The 14,764-nt window shown below is 36.2% G+C and overlaps 1 protein-coding gene and 1 long non-coding RNA gene across 32 annotated transcripts in view; one reads left to right on the top strand and one right to left on the bottom strand.

Moving 5' to 3' along the window:
- LOC113458855 (uncharacterized) overlaps window positions 1-3,224 on the top strand; it is an 87,766-nt gene extending 84,542 nt beyond the window's left edge. For 2 of the 3 annotated variants that reach the window (XR_012579774.1, XR_012579773.1), the window contains 2 exons: window positions 2,461-2,522; window positions 2,605-3,224. This is a non-coding gene — a long non-coding RNA (uncharacterized LOC113458855). Of the gene's footprint in view, window positions 1-2,460 lie in introns of all 3 variants that reach the window. The other variant, XR_003379511.2, reaches the window with a different exon arrangement.
- The window catches only part of KHDRBS2 (KH RNA binding domain containing, signal transduction associated 2), a 339,259-nt gene that overhangs the window by 12,894 nt on the left and 311,601 nt on the right, over window positions 1-14,764 (bottom strand). For 4 of the 29 annotated variants that reach the window (XM_074538473.1, XM_074538475.1, XM_074538468.1 and 1 more), the window contains exon 11: window positions 246-14,251. The exons of 2 other annotated variants lie outside the window; for them this stretch is intronic. The gene's annotated coding sequence lies outside the window, so the exon portion shown is untranslated. The remainder of the gene's footprint in view (window positions 1-245; window positions 14,252-14,764) is intronic. 23 more of the 29 variants (XM_074538479.1, XM_074538477.1, XM_074538484.1 and 20 more) reach the window with 18 other exon arrangements.

Genomic DNA, 14,764 nt, shown 5'->3' with positions numbered 1-14,764 from the left:
ACAGAAGCCTCTACTTAAACCAGCCAGTCAACAACTCTCTTTCTGAGCTGTGGTGTGTCTCCAGAGATCCTTATTCAATTATTAATGCATCTGCTGCTAATTTCATCATGCAGAGTGTGAATTTGTCTTTCCAGGACGAGCTCTAAGGGAAGTTTGTAAGAAATATAGAACTTGTCAGCACATAAGAGTCAACACATTACTGCTGTGCTGCAGCCATTTATAACAAAACTAAAATGAGCACTCACTTGTTTGGCATTAATTTAATGTCCCACTTAGCTCCTATCAGACGTAAATAGCTGCTTCATCCATTTAAGCATTTCTGTTCGTGCACATAATGAAGTACTCTGTACCTGTCAAGTAAGCAGAATTCATAACTGAAATAAGAAATGGATGAGAAAATTCAATGTTCTTAATATTAAGCCTCTATAGGGGTAGCATCAGACTTTTTTATGGCTTCTGTGAGATTCACCTTTTATTCCATTGTTCAGACACCAGAGATGTGACACTAGCATGCCAGAAGTGTTTCTAAAAGGGATGTCTGTTCAACTTATGGCACAATTAACAAAAGCTGTAGTTGGTGAACACATGCTATTACAAAATAAAATAGTTAACAAACCTGTCAGTATTTAAATATTTTTATGTTATCTATTTTAGAAAAACAAAATTTAATTTTAAACAGCACTCTAGCTGTGATCATATTCTCTAGAGGAAATTTTTATGAGAATGAACAGAGGTAATGACTACTATTAGTCACTGTCATTAGCATAAAACATTAGAAATGACAATATTTATAACAGGCTATGACATGACAGTTAAAATATTACTTTCTATCCTTTGTGTATGCTTTGACTACAGCTGGTTGCTATTTTCTAAAGTTAAACTGATAGAAGTTTGGTAATGGTATATTTAATAGCATGTTCATCATCAGATCTAATTGTTTTCCACCACAGGGTATGAAGTTTTATGTCCTCTATCAACCCAAAACAAACAGCCCTACTGCTTAATGGCACTTCAATTAATGTTTATGGTGCTACTTTTATAACCTAAATTACAAGAAAAAAATATCCAACAAAATCCTTCCAAGAAGCCATTAAAGAATTTAAGAAGCTTAATGGGACTTCAACCAATACCAAAAATTACTAAAAAATGTATGAGATCCCAAAGTTGAGGATGTGAAATAGAAAACACTAGAATGACATTAGAAAGACATTGGAAAATAGAAATAGAAGACACTGAAAAATTTTTTTAGCACAGTCTAACAATTGCCATTGGCAGGGAGAACAGACCTTTATGTTGGGGAATTTGGTTGAGAGACTTTAGGTTGGCCACCTTGCAATAGATGTTGTATCAGAGAAGACCTGTTCACCCCAAGTCATGCACACCTCAGACTCTGTGGCTCAGACTGCAAACTTATTCCCCCAAGAGTGATTTGCCCGCAGTAACCTAGTTGCTAACCTCCTACCCATAATTCATTCCACTATTTAGCAGAGCTCATGCTGATTAAAATGAAAGAACAGGTTTCAAAGGCAGGTTTCTTTTTAACTGCCTTGGTGCATATTAATTTTTGTCTCTCCCTTTTGTACTAAGCCTCTAGAAAGCAATGTAAAACTACTGTAAATACATTTTCATGTTCTAAATTATGAAAGCAAATTATTTCTGACTTGGACCGGTAATTGTACATAGCAGTAAATACATTCATTTTAAGTTCCCCATGATAGTTCAGACACCCTGATTTTTAGCTTTTAATGATGCATTATGAGCCTTTATTTCTCTGACATCCAGGCAATTAATCACTGACACTCCTTAGTCCCCCAGAGTAGCTGGACATCATTAGACAAGAAAGAATCAGACCTGAGGGGGGTCAACATTTCTTTTCAGGAATTACTTATTTTTTCACACCATAAACTCTGCTTGGCATTCATTGCAGCAAATATATTTTAATAGAACTGCTGTTATTCTACCTCTCCTCCCAGTCTCCCAGGAGTTTTTTGTAGCTCAACATGATGTTCAAAACCAGGCAAAAAATGCTCTGTGAAGTTTAAAGGCTGTCAAGCCTTCTTGGCAAATTCCCTCCAAGAGCACAGCTGAGAAATGACAAACCTATCACCTGACTGGCTGGTGTTTAAAGCTGACTGCTTTTGATTAGGAAGCAATGAACCTTCCCTTGTGGAGTTCATTCTGTGTTTTATAAGCACCTATTCACTGAAAATTATGCAGTTGAACTGATTTGAATTTGATTAGCGTAAGTTCCAGTTTTATTATTTGTAGTAAATATAGGCATCTCTTATAGTTTTTTACATTTAGGAGAATGTCAGGATAGTTAAAGACTTACTTTTACTTCCCATGTATTATTGCTTGACATTTAAAACAAATCCAAGAATAATATATGCCTGTATTGCAGTTACTCACTTGTTGTGCATTGCTCAGGATGTACTCACACGCTACTTCTCGCTGCTCCAGGGGGAAGAACAGGATGAGGGCAGTCCTGCCAATTCAAGGACAAAGCACTGTGTCCCCAGCAGGTGAGCTGAGCTAGAAGTAACTGTGAAATGCAGCACCTAATGTCTTTAATGGAAAACTCCTGTATTAAATTCTCTGCTGCAGACTGTGATATTTCAACAGGCAGCAGAGAGGAGGAGCAGAGCTGCTACCAGAGGGGCCGGCACTGAGCACGGAATCGCTCCTTCAATGTCAGCCAGCTTCATGAGCTGCAATGTGAATGCTCTGGGAAGCTAGATACCCTTCTATCTTCTGACAGCCTTTCAATTATATGTCCCTTCATATTATTACATAACTTCCAATGATCTGCACTGTGGACCTCAGTAATAAAAACCCATTTCATGCCTGAAGAACACAACTTCTTTGGTAAGTCAGCTTAGCCCTAGACGGGGAGCAGTGCATTTGACCAGAAACAAATGCTGAGTGGAGTCAGATGGTCAGGTCAATAAAAGCTAAAAATAATATTTGACTTTGAGAGAAAAGAGAGTTCAGGACACAGCCTAAAGGCTAGATTCAGCCCTAGCTAAACATTTATCTCTGTATCAGTGTTTTAAGGAGAGATTAGACACCCAAACTTAGATGCTGCAGAGGGGTTACAGATGTACCTACAGAACTCACCAGTAAGGACTGGGGGTGACTGAGAGCCTTCGTTATTGCTGGTATGGCCCATAGTGTCTTATGTCTATTAGCTTGAGGCTGAATATTCTCCAACATTTAATTCTACCTATCCTGAGAAAAATGCCCATACTTACACAATTTACCTCCTCATTTACTTACCTGTTTTGTAGATCATCATTATAGTGCATGACTACAGCAACATAACCCAGCCATTAGGGATGCTTAGAAAAATAAAGGAGGCTCACTTCAGCTGCAGTTCCAGCTAATAGCGAAACATTCATGTGATATATGCATTTTCAGTACTTCTTGAGCTTTCATTAGTACTAGCTTCCTGTCTCAAAAATCTCTTAACATATTAATTTCAACAGTATCTGTATAAAGATGCAAGACAAGAAGTACAAAAAAGTATATCCTGGTTTGGGTCAGGATATATTTATATCTTTTATACCAGTTATGACTCCAGGTTTTTGAGAACCTGAACCTGAGACTAGTGAAAGCTGCAGGCTGTAAGTACTTCTAAAAAAAAAAGTGCACAAATACGGAAAGTAGTGTCTAATCTCTCTTTTAAAAATGTTCAGAGTTATCAATGGAAGTGCCTTCTTCTAAGTAAATCCTATTTGTTTACTAAACAACCAATTTAAAAACAAAGCCTTCAGAGGAAAGAATCAGCAGAAATTACAGAAGTACAGAAAATTCACTTTTGGGAAATTCCATGGGCCAATTTCCACAAGGTGAATGAGGTGCATGAGAAGCTCAGTGTGAAGCCTTGAATGGTCTGCTCACAGCAGAGCTCTTGTGCATTGGGCTGGGCTTCTCTACACCCACTTTTCAACTTCTTGCTTGACAACAGAGCATTGGGCTACCTCAAACTCCAAGGACTAGCATATGCCTCATGCCTTGTTCTTCTCAGCTCTGCACAACTTAATTAATGATACAACATGATATACACAATCTGCAGCTTTAAATGAAAGCAACACCCACAACTGAAATTGAAAACTTTGCTCCTTAAATGTTTTGAATTTTGCCCAATCTCAGTTACCTGAAAGACAGCCACATAGTCTTCACCAGGCATTTAAGAACATTTTCTAAACAGTAGAGGATATTTAATCTCATTTGGGTTTTTTGACACATAACTGAAAAGTGTTTAAATAGTCCTTTGGACCTGAACTGAGTAACTGAGTATATATATATATGTGTGTACATATATATATATGTGTGTGTATATATATATGTGTGTATATACACACACACACACACATATATGCAGCTGGAAAACAAAAAAAATCAGAAAATGCAAGGAAGTAATGGAATTAGATGAATCTTGGTATTTTGCTACAAATTTCTATCTTGTTCAGGAGGGGGAAAAAATCAGACTTCCCCTTTCTTCGTCAATAGACTTTTGTTAATCTTCTAGGAATATTAAGTAATTAAGTAGAGCTTTCCAGCCTTCTGAAATATTTTATCACTTATTAAAAACTGCAGTTACTACTGCAATTAAAGGAATTACTACTCTCAAGTTTCCAAGGATACTAGGTTATTTCCTTTAGGCAATTATGATCACCTACTTCTAAGTCCCCCTTGTAAACCATTTTAGGAAATGTGGTATAATGGTTAAGAGTTTGGGCTCTAAGTAAAAGTATTTTGGTTCTGATGAATAGTATTCTGTGATGTAGTGCAGTTTCCCCCTTCTTCTTCCATTTTCTATATGCAAAGCAAAAAGAATAATAATAAAAAAATATTTCCAAGAGCTTTAGATTACTATTTACAGTGGTAACACACTTAAATACAATCTTAATAAACCCTTAAGAAAACTGCATATTTCTTTATCTCACTCACAACCTACATAAAACTGGAGTGTGAATACTGTCACCTAGGGTTTATTTCCAGCTCTAGCCTGGAGATAGAATCTTGAAAAACCCACGGAGTTTTTTTCTCCAGTCTAGAGCAGTGCTAGGCTTGAGTAGCTTCTGGCCACATTCTTTTAGCTCTTTCTCTGTAGAGAAAAAAAATCCATGTCTAAACCAGGGCATAGTTTAAATTTTTATCACCATTTGCAATACTGGAACCCAAAATTAGTGTGGGCAGAAAAGCGCCACCCCTTTTTTAAGACACGGTGACAGGGAATGGGGTCCCACATGGGGACTTCATGCTGTTCCTCAGGGAACACTTCAGGCCCATTTCTGGTGTGCAGTCAGGAGAAACAAGGGAAGGACTGTGCTTGCACCAGGGTGCAGGAGATGAAGCTGAGTCCAGCTACAGCAGGACTCCACATTAGCTACTGATGCTGATTTTGTGAGCTGAGACCTTCTGGATGCACTAACTACCAACAGCAAGTGACAATGGTCTTTTGCTTCACGTGCTCTTTGCTGAAGAAACAAGTTCATTTCTAGTAACTAAATGCAATATTTATACTTGTACTTCTTAATAATTATAATTGTACTTTTCTACGACATATGGATGTATATAAGCTTATTACAGAAAAATACAACTCAGTATTTAGGATTTAGGAAATGTTAGATTTATAATTTCCAATATGATTACATGATGTTCTTCAGGATATGCAAGAGAACATAGCCTTTAACTACAGGACCACTTACCACCCTTTTCTCCAAAAGAACTAACTCATTCTGGATAAAAGTTTGAATTAATTACTTGTATCTGTCCTAAACTCTAATGGTATGACCCTCTTTGTTTTCTCTTTCTCATCCAAATGGTTGCTGCTGTAGTTTTATTTACTTTCTAACAGATTTTCATTGTGCATAGTTTGTAGCAACAGTGCTACAGTAACTGAACAATATAAACCTTAATAAGTAAATTCACAGTAGCTCAAAGAAGATACCAGTATTTTCAGAGATGAACAAGTAGAGAGCAAAGTAAAAAACCCCCCAGGATCTGCAAAATTTAGTTTTCACATACTGTCTCAAAGGTTGACATGCCAAGGGGAGACAATTTCTTAAAGTATTTTTGATGCTCAACACACCGCAAAAACGCAGTTTATTTATTATTGTGTTGCTTCTGTGAGAAGATGATTAACTGATGTATTTCTTTATGACAGAAAAAGTGTAAGAATTTAGATACATAATCAAACTGTCCTGTCTCAAAGTAACAAGCATCATACGCATCTCTGCATAAGCTCTTTTACAATGGCAACAAAATATGAACTAGTTTAAAAGAATTCTATTTTTTGCAGACTGATGTGACCTAATTATCTCAAATTTTACATAAAATAAAACCATATAGAAAAATACTAGAGCTCACCTTATAGACTGGAAGATCATTATAAATCTGAGTGGTGGCATATCCTAGAGAAGGTAGTAATGGTAGGTCCAGAACTCAGGGCTGTGGAGAGTTCCAACCTGAGGCTGTCCTTCAGAAGCAAGTGATTTATTGCAAATGATGTTGAGCACTCTCAATTCCCTGAACACCATTCAAAAGGTATAGTACTTCCCTAAGGCTCCAAACATCTGAAAATCAAGATAAAGTTGGGTAGACATATTCAATAAAGAACATAAAATTAGTTGTCACATTAATATTTTTGCTTAAATAACCTAAGTAGCTTCACATAGCATCTCTGTGACACAGGGTTATAGTTCTGGTGACAGAAGACTCTTGGAAGACATTACCTTCCAAATTCTGCATGCTATGAGATAATGCAGTTACAAAACACAATGGAATTTGCTATACAGCTCTAACACATTCCTGTTCCCTGCAAAGCACACGTAGAATGGGACTGCCTGACCTGCTTAGGATCTCTAAAATGATGAGTGTGAACAACAGAGCAAAAAAGAAAAAAGAGGCAAAGGAACAAACTAAACACTTGTATTTGCTTCTTTGGTTGGTTTTTTTATTTTTTTTTTTTTTTCATAGTTCTTTAGATTTCTCATCTAAATTCTTAATTTTTATACTGTTACAAATATATCAGGTGCTGCCTCAATACCTTTTCTGTACCTGCAATCACTTACTGGAGATGAAGGCTCATAGTCCCTGCACAGTAGTATGAGTGTGCTTTTGGCAATGTAATATAAAAAGGAGGTTTGTGGGGGTGAATTTTATGAACATCAACACTCATTATGCAGATATTAAAGCAGAGTCATTATATTCTTCCAGAGTAAATTAATTCTCAGTGCTGGTATGGATGAGAATGGGAACTTGTAAAAACAAGTTCAGTTGCAGTTGCGTTTCATTTCTTGATAATATTAACAAAATCAGGCCTATGAAAGACTAATTAAATAAGTTCTTATTAGAATAAATGAATTGTCAGAAAATTTAAAGATTTAGGCCAGAGAGGGAGGAATTTTTAAAACACATTAGTTTCTTTCTTCAGCGAGTCAACATCCAGAGAGTGTTTTAGAGCATCTGGTTTAGGTACTCTGAATTATTTCCTGTATGCAAAGATCACATGGAATGTGTAGGTACTTTAGTTACCTGTAGCAGCAAAAGTAGTTATTTGAAGCTAGGTAATGAATGTGCTCTGTATTTCCCCAAGTGTTACACCAAGGTAATTTCACATAGAAGGAAAAAATTCTGATCAGCCGAGTAGGGGAATGTAGACATCTTTCTACAGCTTCTACCAAGTTTATTGAGTCGGCAAACAAGAACTTTGTGGGTGTCTCATGATATTATCCAAAACAAACAGATTTTCATGAAAGAATCAGAAAATAATTTTTGGGTCACTCAGGGGAATTCCTTAGATCCCAAGGAAGTCTATGATATAGGAAACCTCAACTTGCAAATTGTGTATACCTTTTCATAAACTTGGAAACATTTTTCTTTGATGAAAAGTATTAGGTGGATATAAACATCAGGCTTACAAAATGAACAGTTAAAGTAAGCCAAGCACTGTGAAGTTAGTTAACTATCAGTTACAGGTCAGTGAAACCCAAATTCAGGTCTTGTCATGTATAGATTTGATGTAGTCAGTGTCTGAGTCAAATTTTGTTAGATTGTTGTTTTTTTTTTTTTGTTTCAACCATTGAGTTTAAAATGGCTGAGGTTTTTTTTTTTTATTCTGCTTGATTTCATTCCTAAGAAAGATCACTGAAAGAAGAGCTTTTCAATATTTGTTTTATCCTCATTATTCAGTGTGTTTTTTCCTTTATTAAATGTCTGAACAGTTCAAAACTTTAATTTTTCTTGAAAAAATTATGACTTTTGCAGTTGGCTTTCTGTGTCATTTGTGGTAATAGTACCTCATAAATGTAACTAATTGTTTATTATGTTCCTGAGTTAAAATAAAATATTCAACACTGTTACATTGTCTGCAAAAGCCAAGGCTTGCACCTAACCTCAACCAGCACTTTACAGTCAGGCACAGCTGATGATGACACTTGTAACTGGTGAAAATCAGATCCAAAAAGTCTTTGAAAGAATTCAAGACTACAAAACCCACAACAATAGCAGGCTTTTACTTTGAGCAATTTGTCCACCCTCACAAAAAATTGCTGATAGAGATGCTGAAAGACAATATAATCCATTCCTCTGTTTTAGCCAAACTCAGCTGTTTTCCATTAAACACTCTCCAAATCACTGGGAATATCTGCCAGTGGTTCTGTGGCTAAGAGCCAATTTAGGCACTCAGCCCTTATACATTTCCACAGATATCAACTTGTATTTTAGGCAAGACTGCAATTAAAAATATGAGCACTGGGAAAATAAATCTGAGATAGGATCATTCTGGTGTCTAATTTGCTAATACATACAGAGCTTTTGCTTGTTATACATATTTCTCCTGACCTCTTCACCATGCACCCCAAACATTTTTTTCTAGGTCTGACAGAAAAAAATATTATTTTTCTGAACTGTTTAGCATTTTGACCAAAATCCTCCAAAATCCTTGGGTTGAGCACATACCCACCTTGGAAAATTTACCATCTTGAAAATTCATCATCTTGAAGAGGACACAGTGGTATTTACAGAACATCTTAAAGGTAGATAATATGGCCAGCCTTGCCAAAAGTATATTTACAAGAAAAATGGAGGCATGGCAAATTATAGCTTGTTCTGTACTCTATCTGTGAGAGCTATGAATAAGAATGATTCATTGAAGTAAGTCCAGATGAAGAATCTGGTTTAAAGTGCTATTATACCAAAAAAACTGTTTGCTTTTTAGATCCTTAAATATATTCTTAGGGTTATTTTTGGTTGACTATGTATTAGAAAATCAGGTGCCTTATTTCCATTACTTTAGCTAAGCAGACTTCAAAGTAGAAAAACCCAAACGAACTACTCCAAATCTAAAATTATCCCTAAACTGGTATAAAATAAAACTTCTGTTATTTCTAAAACTGTCAGCATGACAAACTTTAAAAATATGTAGGTTTTTAGGATCCAGTCCAATGTGCTCAGTGCTATGGGGAGGACATTGGGTATTACCAAGTGTCTCAAGCCCTTATCAGTGTTTCGAGATGTCCTTCTTGTTTATCAAAGACAAACAGCATGAGAAACTTACCATGGCAACAGGTGATACAGCTATAGAAAAATAGGGGTTATAAAGGAAATTGATAAAGATAATAATAACAGGCTTCTTCAGTGTAAATCTGGTACATGTAGGGTCTCTATACACACACATTCTGCTGTGGCTTCATCCAATTGCCTGCTAAAGTCCAGCAGGCACCAAGTGATGACAGCACAACGGCACTGTGGACAAGGGAGTTCAGTTCTCAAAACAAATCCCAGCTCAGAATGTATCCCGTGCTTCATTTTCAGATGCAGCTTCTTCCCCTCACCTGCTGCTCTGCCAATTGCCCTTTATTACATCACTTTGACCTGTTGAGTGACCTTAGCCAAATCATGCAGCTTCACTGTTTTTCTAATTTTCCATTATAAGGCACAGATTGAAATAAATACCTGCTGCCTTTAGTAAGTATTTTGACTTCAGTGCAACAATTTTCTTTTAAGCTCTGTAGGTGCTATTTCAGCTTTTAAGGACTATGCAGCATTATTGGGATGCCCACAGCTCTTTCAAATGAGCACAAGGTTCCCTAAAGCGTGTACCCCACATGGCTTCACAGCCTAATGGGCAACCCACTTTTGCCTTAGATCTGCAATCAAGTTCAGTGATACAAAAAGTAATGTGCTTCCTTCAGAAATTTGATAGTTGTCATGAAAATAAAGTGGTGACTACCATGAACAGATGAACTGGATTGCCAAGTTGAGATTTGAGCCAGCAGCAGTGCCAAGCAAGTACCTTCAACTAAATATTTTTCCTACATGTGGGAAAATTGGTTATGATGACATGAAAAGTAAAATCTTGATATGGTACTGTATCTAAAGTACTCTTCCTGGATCAAAGTTATTTCACACTGATGCTAAGCAGGACATGGGCTGGAATAATACAGTCCAGTCCTTCACAGCTAAGTATTCTGTTTGAATTTAATTAAATTATAAAACTGAATACAGATCACATTCTGAATTTCATCTTCCCTTTTCAGTCCTTGATGTCAGCAGGGATTTTTAGTATATGAAACCTGAGTAAGATCTGCAGGATTAAATTCTCCATCAGAAAGCTACTTTGCTTAACAGCAGGAATTCAATGGAATACAACATTCCTGTCAGTTGTTTGTATCTTTACATCATGAATTCTAAACCAGATATTAAAATGGCATTAAATACTCAAAATACCATACAGAATAATAAAAAGAAACCTATCAGTTTTAAATATTCAGAGAATGCCACACTAAATTCCTGTATTATTAGCAAATAGCAGCATTTCATTTGAATGACAGTATCCTTGATTATCTTTTCAGCTAAAATTGGTATATGAAACATTATATTCTTCTGGGAAGAAGAGAAAAAAAAGGTGAAAAAAATAAATGAAAAAGAAAGAAGCTGCATTGGCAAGACCTTTTCACTGAATTTTGCCACTGGTTGTACAGGATTGTTATAAGGTTCAGGAAGATATACAGAGAATTATTAGCTGAGCAATGAATGTGGAGTTAAAAGTGAATACAGTAAACCATGATACAAAATATCTGCGCAGGTTGTTCTGTGTGCTGTGCAGAAGTAAAGAAAGCAAGCCCACCCAAATGCTGAGTCCCAGATGAGCAGCTCAGCAGTCTGCACCTCTGCCTTGCTGGTGGTGACACAGTGTGAAGGGCAGGGGCATGGAACAGAAGTATCCACTGCTTTCCTCTGAGTGAGCCATCCATCATGAGCTGATGCATCCAGCCTGGCAACAACAGCGCCAAACAAGATAGAAACAGCTATTCTCACACTGTATAATAATACTGTACAACAAGAAACTATTCCTCCATTAAATCAATAAAGTACAGCAGCCACAGAAATAAACAAGAAACATCATTTTCATAATTAATTCTACTCTTATCAGGGTAATGAAGCATTTCTATTTTCCTTGTACATCCAAATGTTGTGAAAAGATTTTAGAAAGTTCTCTTTGTTTCCACATAGCAGCTTGAAAAGTTCTTAGGGCACATGCAGATGATCGACTGCACATCTTTTTCTTTCATATTTATCATTTTAATATGTGAATAATGACCTATACCATTACAGCATGGGTGTGATCTTCTTCCAATAAACCTTCCTCCTGATTTACATATTTGAAATATGTCTGCAATTGCATTTTCAACAAATCTTGCTCTTCTCTGGTAAAGCATACTAAGTTTCAAAATCAACTCAATTATTCTAGGAAAGGAGGCATTTATGTCTTTCCAGAACTACACAACACAGCTTTTTAAAAAGATTTATATAAGAAAAAAAAAACCTTTGAAACAGTGACATGTTTTTAGTAGAAGTTTAGAAATCTGTATTTCTTATGCTTAAGTTGACAAAAATTGCTTCTCTTTGAGAATGAAGACTTTGCTCCAGATATGCACAATTAAGAGATATACTTCAATATGTTCTGCCAAGATGTAATAAAAATAACTTAGTCCACCAGAGACTGTGAAAGGACAGAAAATCTTTCCTGTATTCATATTGGCAGGCACAGTTCATCTTCAGATTCCATGGTTTCAGAACATAAATACTGTACACAATGTCTCCACAAAAAGATGCCAGCAGTCTCAGGAGCAAAGCTCATAAATTGTCTAATAGCTATGTAGATTAGCAAATCTTTCAGTAGGAATCATCTTCCCTAATGTTTCAAATGAATGTTAGCATCTGACTACCAGGACCAGAAGCAAAACCAATTGAAGGAAAAGGAAAGGCTTAATGATTTCAGAGCTTTCTGAAGGGTTCCAATGATAAACAGTAATGACTAGAAAAATTTAATTAGCTAAGAACAGGGTGGATGATGATGATCATCTCTGCAGCCATAACTGGTTTGAGAAAGTTACCTGTGTGCCTGTTCTATCTCAGCAGACCAGTACAGGAAAATGGAAAATGTGACACTTTTTCTGATAACTCTTGGGTTTCAATAACTGACAGAAGTCACAGAGTGCATCTGAGTTTTTAATGGAGGACAAAAAATTTCAGAAGACATTAGCATTATTTTTCCATTCAATATTCAAATATTTTTCAGTTTTTCCTGTGATTTTACTTGTTAATTTGGGTTCTTTTTGTACTTTGATTAATCTGCTGACAACAGAGGATGACAGGAAATAATAACAAATATCATCTTTATTCTTTGGACATTAAGTACAGCCAACCTTTCAAATTACAGACTTTCTTTTTGTGTAAAACCTTTGTAATTTGTAAGTGAAATAGTTTTTTTTTTTAATCCTACCTTGAAAAAAAATGGATCTACAAATCAACTCAGTCCTCCTGATCCCTAAAAATCCATAGATTCTGATATAGGGATAAATTGGTTCTCTGTCACTTAGGATTCATTTATAACCTATTCTGTGATTCTGAATTTATGAATATTTTCCCCAAACTGCCTTATCTTCTTGCAGTCTTGAGCCATTTATTGAAGTTCCACAACATTATAGAAGAATTCAGGTAATGCTTATTAAAAAAGCCAAACCTGTTTTCTTCAACATCTTTGCTAAGAAGTTGTTAGCAAACAGATTGTTTAAAGAGATTATAATCTTGTTTAGATCTGGTATTTCTTTCACAAAAGAAATTACAGAAGACAACAGGAGAACAATTTTCTGCCAAAATATGTAGCTATTTAAGAAAATTTAGGTAGAGTTTCTCAGTTGCCCTTTCCTTTTACACAGTATTTTTCCATAAACAAAAGGAAATTTACCAGTTAGCTTTACAGATTATGAGTTATCTCTAGGAAGGCTGCATGAAGAACACTGATATCCAGTGCTGTCCCAACTTAACCTTTATACAGTCTTGACTTGTTTCTGCATGTTAATGCAATATAATATGGAAAATGTTCTAGGGCTTCCTTTCCTTAATGGATCACAGGCTTCTTTCAGTCAATGTCAAAGATTTTTTCACTCCAATGTTTAGCTAATTTGATGATTCTCCTTTACCTCCATTTATAATTTTGTAGCTGCAATATTTGAATCTTGCAAGACTTTGGACTTCTTAGAAAGACAGTTCACAAAACAACACTGTTACTGTCAAACATGAAGGAAATACGTCACTATTGTAGACCAAATAGGTTTTTATTTGAACACAATACATTGGTTACTTGTTCTTGATTTCAACCTTCAAATAATAATCCTGGATGGTATTTCATGAGGACTACCATAAATCCATATTATCAGGATAAAATAATAAGCCTTTCAACGGGTGCACTCATATATGTTAATTATCCTGATCCTAATGGTAACTTGGTTGCTTTACTCAGTTCCTGATATGCAGCTCAGTAGCTCAGTCCTGGCCGTGGTTTGGCAGCTCCCTGGCAATGCAGACACAGCCCCTTCCATCCTGCCGCGCTCACTCACAAGGTCTGCACACCCATCTCCTCAGAGCTACCACAGACACAGGGATGTGCTCCTCAAGCCCCCTCTCCCCATCACTAACATCAGTGTTAGGCAGTTTGGAAGTCAGCACGTGCCTAAATAAAGTGGAGTAACTGTGGCTGGGCTATGGGAAGGGCGTAGAGTAAGGGGGTAGAGATCACTTGGCTTTATGGCTGTAGCTCTGTCACTCTGAATGGAGGTTGAAATCCTCATTAAGCTACAGAAACATTGCCAATATCCTCTGTGGTAAGGTCAGATACACAGAGCTTCCTGAGGGTCTTCATTTATTCATATGAAGATTTAAGATCTTTGTTTAAACACTGTAAAATAAGCCAAATAGGAAAGAGTTATATGGTGCTACTTAATTTTCTAATAAAAGTTGCTGCTCTAGAAAGACCTATTTTTTCCAGTTAGAATGGCTCTTGAATACATGCGACAAGGCTGCTAAACAAAACAGAATTTGTTGATTTAACTACTAAAGAAGTGCAAAAAACCCATATAGCACTACTGTCTTCTACAGACCAAACTGTTCCACATATGAGGACAACACAGACAAACAAAAAAATCTCAGAAATATTTGAACAAAAGTTTTGCATTTTTAACTTCCCTTTCCTGGTGTTTTTCAATTATTTATTTTGGTATTTTACATTGCTTTCTTCTTTGTATTACGAACAAAACTAAACTAATTGGTAGGGGAGTTAAGCCAGACAAAATGTTTGGTTGGTGACAAGTGTCTTGGAGTGATCTGTAGCATGAGTGAAATTATATTTTTCTCGTGGTGCACATAAGTTTTCAGGACCTCAGAATTGTGGTTGACCTGATGGTGGATGTGT

Source organism: Zonotrichia albicollis, chromosome 3, assembly GCF_047830755.1.
Source record: "Zonotrichia albicollis isolate bZonAlb1 chromosome 3, bZonAlb1.hap1, whole genome shotgun sequence".
Classification (NCBI taxonomy): Eukaryota; Metazoa; Chordata; class Aves; order Passeriformes; family Passerellidae; genus Zonotrichia; species Zonotrichia albicollis.
Note: the sequence above shows the minus strand (reverse complement) of the source record. Positions and strands in the feature narration are given on the sequence as shown.